General features: G+C 38.8%; 1 protein-coding gene across 1 annotated transcript in view; it reads left to right on the forward strand.

Annotated features, from left to right (window-relative positions):
• Positions 1-261: 261 nt before the first annotated feature.
• znf516 (zinc finger protein 516) overlaps positions 262-16,342 on the forward strand; it is a 43,863-nt gene continuing 27,782 nt past the window's right edge. The window contains exon 1 of the mRNA XM_053613536.1: positions 262-965. The gene's annotated coding sequence lies outside the window, so the exon portion shown is untranslated. The remainder of the gene's footprint in view (positions 966-16,342) is intronic.

Raw genomic sequence — 16,342 nt, forward strand, 5'->3', positions numbered from 1 at the left:
CTTTAGACACGCCAATCAGCCATGCATGTCTTTGGACTGGGGGAGGAAACCCCCGCAGCATGGCCCCGGCGGGACTTGAACCCCGGTGTGAGGCAAACGTGCTAACCACTAAGCCACCGTGTTGACCGTTTTAAGTCATTACACACCTTATTGAGTCAAATGCACATACATTGACTAAGGTAGTTTTATGGGGATGTAAAACTTAAACACTTTTTAAGCTAACGTAGACTGTTGTAATATTTAAACTATGTGCTGTAACACATTTTTTAGTGTACGTGGTGTTAATTTTGTAACTAAAATACAGTCGAGGTGAATTTTTCCTCTTCAGCTGTGGCTAGACTAAAACAACATGGCACTGTGGTATCCAGCCAGGTGTAATTGTTTTTGTAGAATTACTGTAAGTAGCCTAAAGTAAGTGTGTGTGTGTGTGTGTGTGAGAGAGAGAGAGAGAAAGAAAGAAAGAAAGAAAGAAAGAAAGAAAGCTGGAACTACTGGCCAGACTATAAAGTGTGCATGCTTGACGCAGATCTGCAGCTCTCCTCCACCTCCACACTTTCGTGCATCCCAGCAGCAGTAGATGGGAACAGGGAGGAATCGACAGCGCTCCAGGTGTCGCACTAACATTCACACAAACGCACACACACACACACACACACGCACACACGTACGCACGCACGCACGCATGCAGACGCGCGCGCGCACACTCGCACACCGCGCGTTTGTTCGTCTGCCCCGAAATCGTCGCGCGAGCTCACCGAAACCATCCCTTTGGCTGGAAGGTTGGAAGGTGGAAGTTCACTTGGTTGGAGTGGCCCTGGTTAGTGCACTGTGCTTAGGGGAGAGCCTGTGAAAGCGGACACGGCGCTCGGCTCGTCATTTCCACCCGAAGCCCCGGAGTGTCACCTTGCGTTGCGTCTTGTTGTTCTGCTACACAACTTCATTACGTCATTTGTTTGTGCCCAGAGGTAAGTTATTATTCTTATTATTCTTATTATTACCATCAGCTCGCCTATGTGGGCTACTTTAAGAACCATTAAACGTACAGATCAGCTCAGTCTTGGGCTACTTTGAGTGCCCTGAATCCCAGAGGGACGCTTTTGGAGGCGTGAGGAACCCTGGAACCCTGGCACCATGGAACCCTGGCACCGAGCCGCTGATGTGAATGCGTTATACTGCGATCAAGATAAAGCGCCTCACCAAACTCAAATCATCTTTAAGCTTGATCTTAAAGCATTAAAGCAGAATCGCTCACAGGATGGGACATGTAAGGATAAAGCATAAAGGCTGCATTGTCGAGTCAGTGCTTGAACCTACTCCGTTTCCTGATGCGCTATTTTTAGGAAGTTTTTTTTCTTTTCTTTCTTTTTTTTCATCGCCTTGTCCGTGCGGCTTTAACGATTTGAGATCTTTCAACTGAACTGCTGCCTCTGTAGAGTAGTGTAGCCTGTACCTTGTTCCCATATACAATAAATAATCCCATTGATTTATTCATCATAACCCAGTGTGTCAGCTGTTCATGGTTTAACTTTAAGAGGTTTTTTTTTTGGCTATCCTGGATCTTTCCCCATAGCTGACAAACACCATCTCACACCTTTTTGGAATAGATTTGTGTGCACATTAGAAATTTATTTTACTCACAGGGTATTGTTTCTTCTTTTCTTCAAGAAAGATGATTGCATCTGATGAATAGAGCTACGTAAAAAAAAAAAAAAAATGTTCCAGCTAAAACATTTGTTTTTCCTGGACTGGGGGATGGGACTGGTGTAGCCTCTTCTAAGAACACTTGGGTTTATTATTTATAGATAGATAAACCACTTTTATAGGCTGCACACCGTTAAACACTGTCATCTCTCCTTTTCATATTCAATGTTTATTTAATTGTATAGCGCGTTTTACAACGGTCATTGTCTCAAAGCAGCTTTGCAGAAATATATAAACACGAGATACAGAGTTTAAGTGTGTGGATTTATCGCTAATGAGCGAGCCTGGTGGCGACGGTGGTGAGGAAAAACTCCCTAAGAAGAAACCTTGAGAGGAACCAGACTCAGAAGGGAACCCGTCCTCATCTGGGTCACAACAGATAGTGTGAAAGTAAAAGAAAGTCCATTATGGTTTTAACAGGAAGTCTGTTTGTTGAACTAGTCCACTGTGCACTAAAGGAGTGCAAAACTGCATGTTGTAATTGCAATGCGAGCGGTACCATCCCACACAATCTCCAGGCTGTAGCCTCTAGTTGATGAGAGCTCCATCCAGAGGTAGGGCATCAGGATAGATATCCATCATACTGATTAGATTGTGAATGGAAATACTTGAGTTCAGAGCATCAAGTGTCTTTTTTTTTCTCCCTTTAATAAACCGTTTTGATAGCCAAAGCTGATAATACTGAGTCTGCTGTCATGCTGGTCTAATTTCAGGGTGGGGCTTTTGCTCTTTACTTTTTTTTTTTTTTTTTTTGATGTTGTTTGTTCAGTTTTTTTTTCCTCCAACTCCTAAAGCACAAATTGCTGTCAGTTCACATTTTCTCTTATCAGGATCAGCCTGAGAACCTGAGACTATAGTGAGGAATTAGAGAAGCGTCTGAGTGAGAGCTGACGGGATACACGGCTATTCACATTTGCATCGGAAAGCTCAGAGAAGAGGAAAAACACACACAGGGGAGGATGTTCACACTCCCCCTCCAAAGAAAAAAAAATGTATGTAGGTTATAAGAAACCCAACACAGCCAGATCCTTTATCTGCAGATAGGCCAGGACACCCACACACACATACACACACATTCAGACACACACTTTTCAACTTTACGGTTGAGATTATGAAACCAAAAGCAGATTCATTTTCAGACAAAGAGCTAAGTGTTTCCCTTCCTCTTTCTTTCTCGTTCATTTGAATATTTAGGTACACGTGTAACATCAGTGATCCAGGTGTTTTTCAATGACACTATATAGACCTATTTCCTGAACAACAACAACAACAACAACAAAAAGGAATGAAAAATGTGAAAGAGCACGACTCCATGCTAACTTTTACTTTCTTAATCCTTCCTTTGAGGCCTGTAAGAAAGATCAGTGTTTTGGGTGTATATATTGCTGAGTGTGAAATTTTGCAAAGGTTCTGGGTTGAAAAATGTAAACCTTTACACATACACCTGCAGTTTAGAATTTAGCTACGGTTAAAAAAAAAAAGAAGAATTATAAGAAGTTAAAAAGAATGCAATAGGGGTGTATCCTGCAACAAGAAAGCAGTATAGGACATCTGGCAGAGTTATAACAGAGTTATAACAGATGTCCAGAAAAATAGACAAAGACTGGACAACAATTCGAGTTAGAGCAGAAATGGCAGGAAGGGGGTGGGGGAATTCAACTCAGAGGATCTAAAAGCTGCTGAAGATACACAAAGAGATTGGAATGGTAAAAGATGGGCATACAAGCTGGACATTACAGAGTATTTTATATTACTGTCAGAAACTTTTGGACTGATATCCCGACCCCATTATTGTCTTAGCATACACTATTGAACCATTTCTGTAATGAGGCATGCGATTTGTAGAACCAAACTCCCTAAATATCTTTGTCTTGTTAATTTTCTTATAGGGGGATGCAAACATTTGCATTCTATTGAATGCACACAAACAATGAGATTGAGATGAGAATAGTCTCTGCTCTTCTTACAATCCAGGAACTAACACAGTCTGTCTCAGTTATGTTATCAGGATGATCTACAACGTGTGTACGTCTGTTCTCAAAGTGCACATGTGTAATAATAGTTACTAAAACGAAGCAGTTTAGTTTGACTGCATGATGACGTGGACTTGCTTGGATCAGGGCTCGGGGGAATATTAGCGTGGTGTCAGCACAAAAGCTAATACAGACGAGGGCCCCTGTTTCTAACAGGCGTGACTTTTAACGGGAACTAAAAGGCAGTTCGTTGTCTTCTTATGGCTTACATGTGGTTGCGGTTCATTTTGTAAAGTGTAAATGTGAGCACTTTTTGTATACTGGGACAATTCAATGGTTTATATTGAATCTTTTCTTAAGGTTTTTACATTTCCATAGGGTTTATGTTTAGATCATTTGCAAGAATAATGCCAGCCATACCGCTTAGTAAATTACACACAGCCACAGCAGTTGGGATATTTGCATGGACGAGCTCTCGAGTTAAACTTCACTTCCCTTTTATTTGCAGCAGCTGCTCACATTTGCAGCAACTCCACCAGCCTGGTTTTATATCAGCTAACTGTGTTCTCTTCACCCACCAGGCTAATCAAACAAACTCATGTATGTTGACATGGAGAGCTCTGTTGGCATGTTGGATTTCATCTTTGCCTCACACAGCCCATGACCTGTTTCAGACCTCAGGATGCACTGCTTTAATCTGACGTGGAAGCAGTAGCAGGCCTGTGATGATTGGAGAAGTGATTAGACATTAATAGCATTCAGGGTCAAGCAGTGTGTGTGTGATTAGTTGTGAAGTTTCAGGAAGTTTAGCGATCTTTAGACTGAAGTCGAGGAAGAAGCTGAGGTTTAGATGGGAATGGAAATACAGTGTTTGTTTTTGCATTTAGTAATACCTAAATGGACCATAGATGGTTGTGTAAAATCAAGACCCTGGTTGTTGCAAAATTTCTAATACCATTATATAGGAAATTTCGAATTATGTTAAATATGTCGCCTGCCTGTGGTTCTTTTCTTTAAGGCATATGAAATACTCTAATAGTGCTAAAAGTAGTAATTTAGTACAAAAAGTAGCTTCATTTCTCTCTGTCTTTTGCTTAAAATTCCTTTTCCAACAACATTGAACCTTGAAAACTCACCACACTATAATAAATTAGCATTTTGTAAACCCATGATTCTCAAAGTTAGATTTTATCCAGGGGTTCCATGTTTTATAAAATTTTATTCCAGTGGTGGAAATTACTTCCTGGCATTATCAAAGTTATTATATTTAATAACCGGTTTGACTTTTACTTCAATTGAATTCAAACCTCCATAACTCAAAAAACAACTTGATTATATAAATACTAACGCTTCAATTTTAATATAAATGTTTTCTGTTGCTCCAAAGAAATAGCCAAAATACACACATTAAAAAAAAAAAAAAACGTTCAAATACTTAGCCTAATATTTGAATATTTGGATTATGTTCATAAAATAAATATGCACCTAGGGGTCTGTGGAATTTTCTCTTTCAGTTAAAAGAGTTTTGCTTTGTTGTCACATCACATGTTACACAGGGATAAAAGTGTAATAAAAGTACAAGTATGATGGAATATTTCTGGTGTATAGTAGTAAAAAGTGGAGTTCTTATATCATACTTGTTCAGTTGATTAAATGAATAAAGGGGTGTGCTGTGTGCAAAAAGTTTGAGCACAAAAAGTTCGCAGTTCGCAGTGCCAGGTTTCCCCTGTACCTTATTGCCCTATTTGGGTTCTAGTTTCATAGATCATGATTTCATTTAGCTCCTAAAGCTTTCATATGATTAGTGTATGACTCTCCTCTAACCACTAATTTGTAAAATTTGGCATTCTTGTGAGGAGACAGTTTGCAAACAAGTCATTGAGAATGGATGCAGTTGTTCTAACTGACCAAAACAAAAGGCACAAGGGTGCCATTGTTAAGATCAGCAGTAGATTACTGGAATTCCTTTTTTTCCCCACTGCCTGAATAGGCTTTCAGTGCTCCCCATCTGGATGTGGCCAAAAAACTTGCACCTTAATATTTTAATGCTATTGTTCTCAAGGAATTTGGGGTTGTTGGGCAATTATTGCCATTAGTGCCAATTCTGACACAGTGCTATAATAAGGCTTTTCAGAGTACTAGTGAGGTTACATTTATGAAGTTAGCAAAATGCTGTTATGAGTTTCAGAAACCGCACTGAGACAGAGAGAGAGAGAGAGAGAGAGAGAGAGAGAGAGAGAGAGAGAGAGAGTAGGAAGGGAGTGACATGTCAGAAACAGGGGTTCTCTGTTGTGTTGAGAATCATTTGAATAACTTGCAGTGTGATAAAAAGTTGGCTGTAGTTCCTCCAGTCTAATGACACAATGCCAACTGTAATATTGCCTCACCTATTATTCACTGACAAACAAAACCACAGTGTTTTTCCATTTACAGCGCACAGGTGGAAAAATCAGTAGCATGAGAAAAGCACATTTAATGTCTGGGCTATTATTATTATTATTATTATTATTATTATTATTATTTTAAATTTGTAGTTGCTTAAAAGTGCTATCTTGCTCACGGTAGAATGATTTTTTTAGTGTGTGAATTCATTAGCATGCACAGATGACAGAAGATGGTGGATTTTTTCCAGATATGTAGAAATGCTGATGAAATGGACGAAATAAAGTCCAGGGTGAAGTCTGCTAGCACATCACACAGTCACCTTGCAGTTAAAGTCCCTGTGAAGTACCTTGAAATGTGCAGTGTTATTCAATTTGTTGATGTAAGTCAGGGCGGGGCATATAGAGTGACCCCGCCCCTTTTTAAAATTACCAGTAGCATTTAGCTTACCTCACAGCCTGGGCTAAGCCGTATTTGAGAGTTAGTACCATGGGTTTTTATAATATTGGGGGTGGGACACTTCAGATTCTATTTGATTGGACAGAAAATCTGATAAGCAGCTGACGTGAAGAATGATGTCATCAAAATTGTTGCTCTGTATTGGTGGTAGAGAGAGACTGTACATTTTTGAATGCATATATCTTCTAAATGTGAATTTTGTCATTGTTTTGGTGCACACTAGCTTAAGGCTAACATATTCATACTTAAAGCCACAAAACATCTATACTGATTTCATGGGGACTTTAAACATTTTGAGAGAAAGTAAAGATGCTAGCCAGACTTTAATAATGTCCAATATAAGGACAGAACACCACGCTGATAGCTGAAACATTCACAAAGGAACCGTTGAGGTTTTGTTGAGGTCACAAACACAGTGATATACACGATCGTATTAATTGTATTAATGCACTAGACACCTGTCTGATCTTACTATCTGGCTTCTATTTTTTGATCTATTCAGTTAGGTTTGTGAACATGGGCATGGGTAGCACACTGGAGCTTTTACTTGCTCAATGGCATACTGTAGCTATTACATAATTTATTTACTGTATTTGTCAGCCCTTTGTCATAGCACCACATCCTCATAACGGCTGATCGTGATTCAGCGGTGCATTCTGTCGGTTAGGCGCTATATGTTTTACCTGTTTCCTTTCATACAGTAATCGAATCATATGTGTTGTTCTCTGTCTGTTATTCTCTTCCAGTCATTTCAGAGGGGATCTGGCACCACTACTGAGCAGTGTGGGCCACGTGTGTCCAACATGTGGCTGCTAATCCTGCTATTAGGGTAATCTGCTCAGGCTGCTGATCAATAGCTAGCATGCCCAGGCTCCAGCAGAGCCACTGTATCAGGAGAAATTAGGACTGAGGGAAAGGGGGGAAAATGATTTAATCATTTGTATTAAGGGCACTGGAGGGGAAAGGGGGGCTCCTTGAAGGTATTAATTTGCTTAGTTAAGATATCTGAGTTGGACAACAGCAGATGTGTGCTGGAATAAGGTTTTTACTGTTTTGCGCCTAATGGCTTAGACATTGTGTACGTGTTCATGGACAATACTTTATACAGACATTATAATTCTATATACACAGTACTGTAGGACTGCATGATACGGACAAAATCTTATTTTGTATTAATCTTTTATTGTTTTTTTCTCCCAAAAGATAAATACCCTGAAATCAAACAAAATGAAACAAAAGAAACAAAAAATAAAACCATAGTTAATCACCTTAAACAAAAGTTTTTGGGACGTAATTGTTTACTTTTGTTCGGAAAAAAAAAAACCATGATGGTGAACCCTTGGTGTGACATGTTTACTAGTCAAACTATATTACTTCAAACGGAATTTGCTGGACGATGTGAATGCTTTGATTCATCAAAACTGAACAGAACACTAATAAGAAACTCATAAGATGTTCACAACATACAATAAACTATTGGTTAAATAGTTAGAAGACATATTTGCATTAGAGATCAACTGAAATATATTTATATATATATATATATATATGTATATATATGGGCTAGGTCATGTGGTTCCAGTGAAGGAATGCTACAGCATAAAACAACATTCTAGTAGACAATTCTGTTCTTCCAACTCTGTGTCAGTTTGGGGAAGGCCCACATATTGATGTAAATCTTAGGTGTCCACATACTTTTGTCCAAACAGTGTACACAGTGTGGCCAATTTATCAAATACATCTACCTTGTACCTATACTCATTGGCTATTTTATCAGGTTAGTTTCTAACCTTTTATACACCTTGGTATAGTTATGCAAATTTTATCATCCTCCTTTTACTCCATCCAGCAACCAAAGAGACAAACTTAAGACCACTGCAGAGCAGATATTATTTAGGAGGTGGGTCTGACACTCACGTGGTAGTGTGCGCGGCACTGGGATCAGGTCAGCAGTGTTGAATTTTGTTTATTTTTTATTTTTTTAACAGCATGCACACTTAGTAGTCACTTTATTAGTCATAGCTCCTTTGTTGGAGCACCTACCCATCCGAATACTGAACACATGGCTGTTTAAACACCGACGAGCGTAGGACACTGATCAAAGTATGTGAATTACAGCTAATGGCCCCCAGTAAATACATTTTAACTTAGTTTTAGTTAATTATTAAATTTATTACATTTACTCAGCGTTTATAAAAGGCTACCTATAAAACAAGCAAAATGAAAAAAGCTGACCAAGGACGTTCTCTCTCAAACTACATTAAGATAAGACCTGCATTTTCCAAATTCTGGTACAGATCATTTTACCCTGTATGTAGTGGGATCCTTGCATTGGTGTTGTGTTGGCATGTCTTATTCATGACATTCAATTTGGCTTTGTTTATTGTATTTAGTAACATTAGGCAAGTCTGGGCATGATTATGGCTTGTGCATTGTGCATAATATACTCGAAATCCTGTACCTGATTAGACAAAGTTTCAGCGTCTCATAAACATTATGCTTCTTATTTACTTTTACTGTGTATGTGTTGAATTTTGAATTCTGACTGGTTTCACAATAGTTCCAGCTAGTACAACAACTTGAACAGGGGCTTGTACGGCAGAGGCTTAGCATAATCAGATAAAGAAAGCGTGTAATCGTTGATATGATGATATAGTTTTCTGTGAGGCGATGTTTATTTTGTATCAATGGAAGGAGTTTTCAGTTTTAGTTCTAACAGTCAGAGCTAAAGCAGTACGTTTTCTGCTACGGAACATCTTCAGGATGGTGGGCTTTTTTCCATTTAAAATTCAATAAATTGGAGAAAAAAAATAGATGTTGTTGAGGGAATGACTGTTTAGAGTTGACGTGTCATAACATTAAATGTAACGACAAACTTAAAAAAAAAAGTTTTTTGTCCTATTTTTTTTTTTGTGGAATTGAAATTGCAATTGCATGAAATTGTCTTTCACAGTGATGTTTGTTGGTAAATGAGACCTTTGAGCTGTATTCATATTCGACGCACGTAATCGAAGAGGGCTTTGGCTAAATGTGCGTTGTGATGATGTCACATGGCACATTGTCACATGGCACCGCCCAAATGGCGGAAAATCTGTGATAAGTTTGGAAAATTGCAAGTTCCTCTGAATATTGCGGCATTTCCTTGAGTTTGCGGTAATTTCTGCAATCGCTAAATCCTAGAGGGACTGGTAAATGTGGCATGATTCGAAGCAAGTGTGCTGTTGAAATATTTATAGGTATTCAGTGTGTGGAATGTGGTGTTGGGCACTCGCTCAGGAAGGTGACTGGTGGTGGTCTTGGCTCTGTCTGGTTGGCAGCAGAGTCAAAGAGAGGGCACCACAGCAGGTCACACAGCAAAGCATGGCAATGTGTGGACATCTTCCTGTTCAGCGTTCCAAATGAAACAGTTTGGTGGTTTGAAGGCCTTGAGGCTATATTTAACACGTGCACAAACTGAACCACACCTGCAAAAAAAAAAAGCATTAATGTCGATTTACTAACAGAGGAATATGTGTCTTTCAAATAAGCAAAATAGCACGGTTTGTCCATTTTGCTTTAATGAATATGAAATTTAGTGCAAAATATAGTGTGATTTACAGCCTTAAGGGTACTTCAGGAACGACAGTTGTGTGTGCTGGATAACCACTGCCTAATCATTTCCATCAGTTAAAGTAAAAAATACAGCATTATTTTACTGCAATTACTCCTAAACATGTCTCTGTATTCTAGTTTAATTCAACAGTGTGTAAAGTTGGCCTCATGTTAAATATTCGCCACTGACATCTTCACACCTCCAAATTCAACAGTGAGTCGACGAAAAGCTTTTCTTTTTACCATGAACACAACACACACGTGCGCACTTCTCTGTGTTAATATTGCATTCTGGACAGATTTCTACTCACCTCATGTCTTTAATCAGTTCATTAATTATGATTTCTGCATTCACGTGGCACGTTTCAGTTGACACTTTTGAGAGATCGTTTTGAGATCCAACCTCACCACGGCCATCGAGAACAAGAACATCGATAAATCTCATTTAGCTGTTGCTTTCTCAGTCTACTGTATATTTCACCCACAACGCACACATCACTTAAACGCACAACCTATTAGACTGCATATTAGCACTCTTAGTATATGTTTATACATGTTAATATTCAAACACTTGTAGATGATTACACTGGAGGTGATAGTTATTATACCAAGGGCCAGTAATAAGCACTGTTATCTCTGAACTCAAACTTAAAAGTGATGTGTACATATACATTATTAATGTCCAAGTGAAAATACTTCATGCTTTAATTGGAGCTTTCTGATGCTATTGATGTGCAATCATGCATACCTTAAAGATTTGCACTTCCTAAAAAAAAAAATGATTACGCCAAAGTCTCAGCCTTGCTTCAGTGGATAATCTCAACCGGATAAAGCCGATTTGTATCTAAGAACTGCTGCTGTAATCATAAAGACTGTCCTGTACTCATCCCAGGACTCTTATTCACAATCTGCTCATACTGAACATCCTGTAAACACATTTAGTGTTGTTTTTCTTTACTCTTTTACACCTGCATACTATAATGAGATATAATTCCACTATGCAGTGTCACCTGGAAGAGGACTCGTTCCCTTTGAGTCGCTCAAGGTTTCTTCCTCGGGTCTTATCAGGGAGTTTTGGTTGAGCGCTGCCGTGTGTGATCGCGTCCTGTCGTAAAATGCGGGGAAAACTCTCACACGACGTTAATAGTGTGATTAAGGTGTGTAGATGTCTGTAATGCACTTTGATAATGCGACTAAAACAGGAGTACTCCACACGTCTTAATTCGATTTGTGTTCACTTCGAGTATGACTTTAGCCGGATTAACATAATCAATAATCGCTGTTTACATGCCAGTTTCTTAATCAAGAGTATCGTCTTAATCGGTTAATATTGGAATATTGATAATATTGGATTATTTTGTCCATGTAAATGTACTGAATAATCCGATATCAACCTGATTAAGACAATACTCTGATTAATTATAGACATGTACACACCTTAATCACATTTTTAACGCCGTGTGGGAGTTTTCACCGCATTTTGCGACAGGACACGTACACACACGGCAGCGCTCAACCGTTTGACGGCAAACGAGAGAGCACGGCTGCGTCCGAAACCACGTACTTATCTACTATGTAGTAGGCAAAATACGTATTTCTATATACTATATAGACGGTAAGTACACAGTTTGGGACGCAGCTCACGGCTTCAAGCAGTCGTCTATTTGCACGTACAGCGTGACAAATAATTAACTGCACTTGAAGCTTTCGTAAAATTGAAAATAAAAACACCCAAAACTGTATACGGTTCCATAACGAAGACCAACTGTACATCGATACGTGAAATTCTGGAGAGAACGTCGGACGGCGTGGAGCGGGGACATAATGACGTGTGCCCTTAATCGATCCATGTTCTATAACGTGTAACACAGGAACATGAAAGGAATATTCTGAAAGCAAATCATATAAACACCTTAATCACAATATTGTCTTATTCAGAATAAGGTCCATGATTAGATTATTCCTGTCCATGTAAACGTAGTCACTGTCAATTGGTGAAATTGCTATCACAAATAAAATTCAATTGAGAATATCACACTTTACTAAAAACACTCTTTCCAGAAAGCATTTCTGACGACACACTGAACATGCTTAGTGCTCTCTGTGTGTTGTGTTCAGCAGATTGAAGGACATAGATGTGCACTAATTGGAGCCTGGGGATGTCAAGTGCTCGCTCCTTTCAATTATTCAGTTTGCTTTGTCCATGCAAGAAATAATAATAAAACAACAACAACAACAACAAAAAAAAAAAAACGTGCCGAAAACGATGATGATTCATTTCTTTAATTTTGGCTCTAGGTCAGTTAAAATTTACATAATATATATATACAAATACAAATGAGTATATTGTATTATGAAGTGTTATTCTAAAGCAGTGGCTCAGTTGAGATCACACTGGTCTAAACACATTCCTAAATCTGACAAAGTGACCTGGAATATCAACAAATCTGTGCGCTTTAACATCTGGCCCTGTGAGAAAGCATGCACAGTTTATTATTAGCACCAGCTCCAGGGATTTCTCTTGGTAGTCAAAGGAATAAAGTCACCATTCAGAGCCAAATATTCCATGTCAAGGATGATGGTTCGTGAAATGTAGAATCTCCCTCAAATGCAAGTGTCTTTATCAAGGACTATGAAAGTAAAGGGATTGAATAGGTAGTGGTATGAGTAGACTTTTTTATTTATTTATTTATGCCTTCCAACTTAATCTTACATTCAATATACTGCACATTATAGTGAGAACGCTGTTGTTGTTTTTATCAGCATGGAATCAAAGCACATGCTTGTTTGAGCTCAAGGTTTGAATGTAAAGGGCTTTTTGTGTGTCTTTGACTTTGAGCTCAAATTCACCATCACACTCATTTCCAATTCTCTGAATTAAATGCATCTCTGTTCTGTTCATGCCACTTTCTTAAAATCTCGAGGAGACACAGTACAACTACTGTCCCTCTCCTGCTAGTCAGCGCATTCTAGCATTTTTCATCTCATTCACTGTATGTAAAATGCTGTCCTTGGCCTGGAAAGGAGTATGACCAGCATTAGTTCACTTCTTTGGTAGGCTGAGATTAAACGGCATAATCCTACCCATTTTGGCAGCAGACGTCCAGCTGGAGTAGCCTCAAATCCCTCAGGGCCTGAAGTGCAGGATCTCTTAGATTTGGGAAATGGTGGCTGTCCGTATTCTTTTCAACAGCTCCTGCTCAGAAGTTTGAAGTTCTGATTTGTCCATTAATCGCTTTGAGTTTGCACAATGCATTCGGAAGTGACTTGGCTTATTTGCTAATCAGTAGGTTTTATTTGTGAGGCATGACAGTCAGAAATCCACATGTGTTCATGTTTCTATTGATCGCCTTCTTTCACAAAAATGAATAATCTGTCCGGTTTTGTCCAAGAGCCTTTCCTCTACAAGTTTGAGCACTTAAAAGTACTGGCTCTTATCCAGATTATGTAGAACAGTTATATGTTTCATTACTGGTTTTATTTATTGTCAGAATAACAACACACACACACACACACACACACACACCCACACACACACACAAATGCTTGTTTTCAGTGCCCTGAGTTTTGCATTTATATTTACATTTAAACCATTTGACGGACGCCCTTGTCCAGAATGACGTACACAAGTGCTTTGTAGTCTCCATCTAAAACACATCCTCATCCTTGTACAAATAGATCAGGGTGTGAGAATCTGATCAGGCTAAAATCCTCTTAAAGAGGACAAATACAGTACAAGTAACAAATACAGTACAGTATTTACAGTAAATAACAAGTACAGTAAGTTTATTTGACTTGTTTATGTAAACATTTGGTGAAGAGACAGGTCGCCATTTGGAGACGACCATTTTGGTTTTGTCTGATATTCTGGTGCATCACTAGTTACATTCAAATTAAGTTAATTCTAACACATCTAACACTATAACACTAAGACTGAATAGTTAATGTGAGAGGATAGTGATTTTCCAAATTTGCTCCAGAATGATCATGGCCATGCTTTTTACATTTTACGCCTTGTAGTGAGACTCAGTAATGTTCAATAATGTGATTGGACCACTGATGTGAACCATATGCAATGATAGATGTAAGAGGAAAAAAAAGGGAAGAGACATATAAGTGCTTCACATTAGCAACAGACCTCAGAGATGGAGGACAGGCTTGTGGACAAATGCATGAGTGCCTTTATTATTAAAACCAGAAGTGAGCTAAATAAGGAATACAGTTTAGAGTTGTGTTTTATGGGAAAATAATCAATGACAGGGTGGCATGATGCACGCTACATGTATATTAATCTGTTTATTAATCTGTTTATCATTAGCCTTAGATGATGTACAGTGTACGCTTTATGAACTCCTGTTAAGGAACTGTTACTATAGACGCTGTAATGTATTATTGTTATTGTAACGAGCGCATTAATATAAACATGTGGTTTGAATTACAGTTAGAACTTCAGTCAGAGCTTCTGTTACAGAAAACTAATTAACACCTTCTGAAACATCAGTTTAGAGAATTCAGCAGCGCTATGGTATAAGAGAAGATTATGCTTCTTGTCTGTGTATATAAAAGCTACAAACAAGATGTGCTGGAGATGTCCAGCTTTCTTGTTTTGTCACGTGTTAATAAGGTTTTCCCTCACTGACACTAAACTTGTGTCTTTGCCATTGTATGCATCCTTATAACAAAAAAAAAGCAAAATGACAAGAAAAAAAATAAACTTTTTTTGTGTGTGAAAAGCATGTAGTGTACACATATCTTTAGAAACTGCTGTGTGTTTAGGGTTCATTCTTCTGCCAGATCAAAATCCAGCCCTATTGTTGCACTCGGCTGCTCACTTCATAAACAGGAAGTCAAAACTCTAACTGAGAGCAGAGATCTCTTAGTGAAATTAGGACGCACATACACACACACACACACACACACACACACACACACACATACCACCAAGACAGATGGGCAATGTAGTGAGATATAATAGAAAGATAGACCCTCTGAACAGATCCGAAACAGGAACAGAGAGAGAGAGAGAGAGAAGGGGGGGGGAGAGATGGCTTTCATGGTATTAGATTACAGTTTCTTACTAGGCTTACTAAAGAAAAAAACTTAAAACCGTTCTTCCTGTAGACACAGCGGTGATCTTTCCTGAGCCCAAACCCAAAATCTGGAATATGTTCTTTTTTTTCTTTTTTTTTTTTTTTTATCTTTCAGCATATCACATGTGGATTTTAGGGGAAATCAAATTTCTCAGCAATCCCACACTTTCAAAAACCTGCTTGAATCATTTCACCAGTCCGAATAGAGGAACTGGCATCTTGTTATGATCGAGACCGTTTGTATCACGTCTCTGTTTTCTCTCTAGCAAGCGTCATTGTTCTGCTATGATAAACAGTATTTGTTGTCCAAGAGACGACACCGTGTGACTCGACATTAATAAATAAACGGAGAGGGAAACAATACAGACGGGGCCGTGAGAATGGCATCTGGCTGCTTTGCCTCCTTGAATGCGATCATGTCTCTCGCCAAGGACTGATATTCTCACAAAGGACTGAGGAAGTGTGTCCTGCAAGGTCGCTCAGCCCTGAAGATAGATGGCAGGTTTGGATTCGGTGAAATAAAGTCCATCTCAATCCTTTTTGGAGAAAACATTTTCTGGAGATTTATACACAGTTACAGACCAGTCCCATCCACATTGTATCCACATTGTAGGCTCTGGGTTCACCTCGATCCTGACCAGGATAAAGATCTGAAGTTAAATGGATGGACGAGTTATGTGTTTTGACCCTTTTATACATGTGTCATGTTTAATAATGTAAACAGCCATTATAACAAATTAAAGCAAGACCCTTGCCCTTACTGGGTGTGATTTCAGCTTCCTGCCCATGCTACATTGTTCTATTGCGAGTTGTAAATATAGAAATCAATATGGATGTCGAGCCCAGAGGCCTGGATAATGAGACTGAAAGGGGGTTGGGTAAAGGTTAGCTTTAGATAATGAGAACAATTGGTTTGTGCTTTTGCAGTCTTTACAGAATACGCCATACTCCTAATATGCACTGGCACTATCTGTGTCTGTTTAGTGCTTTAAACATCCGTATTTACGCGGAACTTGTATTTGGATGTAAACCTGAAGTGGTTATGCTTTAGTTGATTTACTTCTCAAAATCAAAACAGTTTAAACCATTCTTTTTTTTGTCCCCATGAGGTTCAAATCTAATGCTCACTCACGCCGACGTGAAAGT

This window comes from Ictalurus furcatus, chromosome 24 (assembly GCF_023375685.1).
Source record: "Ictalurus furcatus strain D&B chromosome 24, Billie_1.0, whole genome shotgun sequence".
NCBI classification, from domain to species: Eukaryota; Metazoa; Chordata; class Actinopteri; order Siluriformes; family Ictaluridae; genus Ictalurus; species Ictalurus furcatus.